At 35.0% G+C, this 5,630-nt stretch overlaps 1 long non-coding RNA gene across 1 annotated transcript; it reads left to right on the top strand.

Moving 5' to 3' along the window:
• The first annotated feature begins 713 nt into the window (after positions 1–713).
• Positions 714–4,011, top strand: LOC150091283 (uncharacterized). Its single transcript, XR_016547542.1, has 3 exons — positions 714–783; positions 1,063–1,244; positions 3,901–4,011. It is a non-coding gene; the product is annotated as an uncharacterized LOC150091283 (long non-coding RNA).
• The last annotated feature ends 1,619 nt before the right edge of the window (positions 4,012–5,630 follow it).

Genomic DNA, 5,630 nt, shown 5'->3' with positions numbered 1-5,630 from the left:
GAAATAAAGATAAAACAATGAAAATGAAGAATCCAATATTCAAATCTTTCCACCATCCGGAAAGCTAATTCGGAATGATCAAGAATTCATTGTGTGCATTATAAACGTGAACAGAGATTTGAGACAAATTTGTTATCAAAATGCATTTGCGTGTGTGTGTGATGTGGAATACATCTGATTTACAGTGGGGATTACTTTTTTGATAGTTTGCTTCTGTCTTTAATAACGAAACCGTATTCAATTTGCCGTTTCCAATGGAGAACTTGGTTCTGAAGTACATTTAATAAACGAATACACAAACAATTGTATACTTGATAAATAAAATATTCCTGCAGTCTCCGATTAAACGGAAGGGAGGGGGGGTTGTATCCCTGATTAAATTTTAGATTAAGCCCATGACTTAAATACAAAAGTTATGAACCTCTGATAGTGGTTTAAAAATACAAGTAGCCCGTATAAGAGGTAAATAAAAACTGATTCTGAACTACTTCTGACGACTTAGGACCTGAATATTGCATCAGTCAAATATATTTCTTGGATTTCTTCCAAGGACGCTTTTAAAAATCGAACTCTGGGACCACGCCTGCTTCTAGGCAATGAAATCGGTCCAGATAGCAACTATAGTTAGTGAATTAATTTTATGACACAATAGAGGAAAACAGGAGGGATCATCAGGTAGGCTGTGAAGGTCACATCATCAATATAAAAGGAAACAAGCAGGAGGAGAAAACACATCTGTTGGCAATACAGAGAAATTAGCTGAGTTCCACAATGAAGACTTTGGTAAGTCCTTTGTTTACTGATAAGCGTTAATTTTTAAAAGTTAAGAGTAACTTTATTTTTCATTCTTAACCCGATAAAAAGGTAAGGTCAAACAGATATCTTCAGAAATTATAAAAGCTGAAATTTACTTTTTATCTTCAGGTGCAGAGATAATGTGCAGAAATCATTAATTCTCAATTGTTTTTCCATTTGTGAATCGGAAAATATACACTTCGAATTTAAAGTTATATGTTTAAGATGCAGCAGTAATTTGACATCTTTAATTTTTTTTCTTATTAGGTGCTCGTACTTACTGTTATGGCCCTTGTGGTCTGCGCCTATTCCACCATAGTGGTAAATCCCGCATTGGTTTCTCCCCTCGGACTCGGACATACTATTACTTATTCATCAGCTGTCGGTCATCCCGCTCTACTCGGATTGGGACTAGCACCTGGTCTCGGCGTTGTGAGGGTGATCTAAAAGTAAGCATAAATTCCATATTCTGGCTTTCAAAATGAGTTCTAGTTCCATAAACTTTAAGTCGATTTCTTTTAACTACTTTGAGTTTACGTATTTAGAAAATCATTAGAAAAAATTTTCTTGTTTTCTGATCTTATCTTAAGAAAACCAATAACACACTCCATTTCACTTATTCATTGATTAGTAGTTCTACTCCCCCGATGTCATATAACTGCACCTTACATATTTTAACTATCAAAATATATGCGCAACATTTTAATTAATGTTGAAACTTTTCAGGACCAGTCTAAATTCCTTCACTACCCCACCAAGTAAGAAATGCTGGGATACAACATTAATGTACACCATAACGGTTTCACCATTATACTGTTTTGAAAATGGTTTGAACCCATCGATGAATGAAGGATTTTTAAATGCGTGCTCTTAAAAAAAAAAACTCAGTGGTATAGTTGGTAATGTGACTAGTCTCGGAGAAAGAGATATAGAGATTATACAATCTATATTGAAGACTATATAGTAATATAGTGATGAATATGATTAAAAGAATCCAACTAAAGTATCCCATCAACTGGACAACCAGCTTCATTCCAGGCAACCACAAAGGGGAGGATAGGTTGGCTCACTAGCTTAATCAAACTTGAGATAGGTCTGAACCCAGTCAACAGAATTAGGAGCCGTACACGCAAACTCTATTAGGATATCCCTCCTGCATTATCTATCCTATACCAAGCATTTTGAACCTGTATCCAGGCTTTGTTTTTCCTGAAACAGTGAATGCACGAATATCATGCGATATAAATGCTTCCCATGTGCTGTCATAAATGCTTCTGAAAAGACAGCAGGAGAAGTATGAAGAGACATCTTCCACTGGTACAGTTCTCAATTGTGTGGTGAGTCGGTAAACCAATGTCTGTATAAAATATGCCGATACTTTCGTATGTGTCTCTTTTGATTGTTTGTTATTTGGTTTTTAGGAGCATTAGCAACTAAGGCCATATTGCTCCGCGGATATGGGGTGGTCATTCCTTGACCTTCCCGCATCCTCCGTATTTGGCGGTCACGGGCTCGAACCCCGGTCTAATCAAGAAGCGTGTGCTAAGCACTGCTGCTCCTGCCCACCTGGCTACGGAGGCGCCGTGTCTCTTTGAACGAATCAATGTGTATCAGTATTCCGTCCATCGTGATGGCATAGTGTGTTGTCACTTCTGACTTGTTTGGAAAGGTCTGAGTTAAAATCCTATAGGAGATGGAAAAATAGATCTCCATCTGATTGCCTACTTTTCCAGGGAGGGATTCAAACAATTTTATTTTCATTTGAATCCCTCCCGAACAGTCGTATAAACTAACGAAACATGTTTATTAGACTTTCATTTGCGGTAATTAGCAGCCTAGCTGGTATAGATTTCCAGATTAATCTAAGCAAAAAAGGAATAAATATAGCAAATCACTATCAACGGTAGGAGGAGCTATGATTGCAGTTCACTGCTCTTGTTGCAGCTCAGAACAACCGATGTAACTGTATCATTGAGTTTACTATTAATCCCAACTCGCTATAAAATTAAGGAAAGTCCTTTAGCCATCTGCCAGTCCACTATTAGTCCCAACACGCTGTAAGAAAATCTTTCTAGGGGAAATCTAGAAAGATTTTCTAGACTAAGGGAAATCTTTCAGCAACCCGCCAGTTCATGAAGAATTTGGCAGAATATAAACCGGCCAGTTCGTGAACTGGACGAGTTTTTGCCCGGTGTTCATGAAATGGGCAAGAGGAGAGGCCAATTCACAGAATGGACAAAAATTTTCCCATTTCATGAACTGGTCAATTTCACAATCTGGGTATACGTAATATATATATAAATAAAAGTATTTTTTTGGCATTAAATCGAAAAGAAAATGTTCAAATGAAACCAAGTTTTCAGAGAATGTTTTTGGTCCATTTGAACAGTTTCTTCTACAAAAATAGTGCTGGTAATTCGAAACAGAAGAGCTAAACTTTTCAAAATTCAGACATTTTAACAATATTCTTAGACGATTTGAACCAAATTTCAGTTCAATAACTTGAGTCATTTCCTCTCTATACCTGTCCCCCCACTAAAGAAAAAATAAATAAAAAAGTTATGCAAAATTTCCACTTCATGCTACTCAACACTTAATGATTTCTATGAATAGAATACAAAAATGTTTAACTCTTGAGGTACGTTATTTAATAATCGAATGCGTCTGAAATATAAAACAATATGCACGTTACTTAACTTATTTGCTCTTCAGTGCAGAATATTCTGCACTGACTAACAGATATCACTATATTCATGTTCCCCACCCTCCCATTGCTCAACAGGAAAGGTGCTTCCATCTAATAGCATGTCACTAAATGATAAAAAAAAATAAATAAATGGAAATCCAATAAATCGTAGTTCACGACTGTCAGTTCCAAAACTCTAAATACTAGCTTCTCTTTTCTACTGAATTAAACACTCTCGTATAAAGTAATTCTATAATTCCAGTCATAAAATTACTGTTAACGGTAATGACACTTGGAAGAACAGAAAAACTCATATTTCTCAACTCCTCTTCGATAAATTAACAGTTTTAGGGACTACAATATGACATAATGTTCATGTTATTATTCAAGATATATCTGATCTTTTTTCCCTTTGCTAGATCTCGAAATTTCTTCCTGCTGAGGTGGCCCAAGAAGAGTTGTGAAGATACGAACCTCAATGAACTTTTTTATGTAGCAGCGATAATAAAAGTAATTACTTTTATAATGTTTCTCTTCTGTCTTCTGTTTACTTCTTTCTTTCTACCTGCAGTCAATTAAAAATTATCTTAAGCATTTGTTTGTAGCCTCAGTCACGTGAATAATTTGGAAAAATGAACTCAATGTGTTAGTCTGTTTTTCTAAGAAACTAATATTACTTTTACTAATGTGAATATAATAAAAACAACTTGCAGATGGATTCTTTTCATATTTTAATCATCACAACCCCCTAGATTTGAAACCTGTAGCTAACTCAAGTAGATCCTTTTCGGTACCCGAAGCGAAGAACTTCGAAGAACTACTGCACTTAGGAAATATGGATGAATATTCTTTAAAAGCATTTAAATGACAAAAAAGCTAAGGTTTCATTAATGATTCCTTAAAAACTTAAGTTTCATTTGCGATTTTATAGAATAAAAATGAACGATGTTTATCAGTACCGTCTACACTGGGAATAAAGTATCAAGCGGTGTGTCTCAATATGATAGAGAATCCTGAAAGGGCACTAGATTTAAAACTGTAATATGTATTGGTACTTTTAGGTTTCAGTTAAAAGTGTAATAAACTAACTGAACTTGTACAAAATTCTCCACGGCAAAGGAATATTTTTTTTACACATTATCTTCTAACGAACAACAAAGCAATGTTCTTCCCAAACTACAACACTGGGTACAACAAGTTATAGTCAAAATAGCATGGTTTCGGGATATCAGTCTTGTCACAAAATAGAGTCAAAAGAAAAGATAAACGTTAATAGCCGATAAAATCGCCTTACTTCGCAATAATTTTAAATACCCTGGCATAAAATAAATGAGTTTCTGACATCTATTATCTGCAACTGCACTCTCTGAGAGGGGAGAATACAGTAATTCCCCGACTTACGTAATAATCGACTTTACGTAAGTTTTTGCCGGCCGGTGCAAACTTAAAAAAATCGGGGAAACGTATTTTGTATCCCGTATGAATAAATGGAGGTATTGTAATGTGAACCCAATAAAACATTTATTATTATTTTTTTTTTTTTTTTGTAATTCGTTCCAAGTCCTTGGAAGTTGAAAATTTCGCTATTATTACTAAGCTATTTATCTCTCTAAAAGGTCATATTTATAAGTAAAAATGCACTACCCTATCATTGTTATCATATGTTCCCGTTAAAGAATCAATTTTGAACACCTTTGTGATATTTTTCTAAGGCATGTTTCTGGAGGTCACGACCAAAGAACAATAAAAACAATTTGCATGTTTCGGTTTATTGGACTTTTCTGTTAATGCATCTAATTATAAACGGGTAATAAACTCGATCTTATTGCATTTGCGATAATACCGATAACTGAAGTGTGTGGGCTTTTACGCTATTATGGTGAAATGTGTTCCCCTTCACTGAAACCTTCAATCATATAAAAAAACATAAATTTTCCGAATCTTCTCTTCATTCCTATTTACTTATTACAATGGTGAAGGGAAAGGAACCAACGGAAAGTTCAAGTGCTGGGAAACCAAAGAAAATTGATTTAGAAATGAAGATGAAAATGAAGTAGGAAGCAGGACAAAGTCTGTCATTTACTGCAAGGGAATTGTCCCTACCGTTTTAAGGGACAGTGCGCGTATAAAAGAACATGTAAAAGTATCA

This window comes from Mastigoproctus giganteus, chromosome 1 (assembly GCF_048544385.1).
Source record: "Mastigoproctus giganteus isolate SK-2022 chromosome 1, ASM4854438v1, whole genome shotgun sequence".
Lineage (NCBI taxonomy): Eukaryota > Metazoa > Arthropoda > Arachnida > Uropygi > Thelyphonidae > Mastigoproctus > Mastigoproctus giganteus.
The sequence above is the reverse complement of the archived record's forward strand: the minus strand, read 5'-3'. Positions and strand labels throughout refer to the sequence as shown.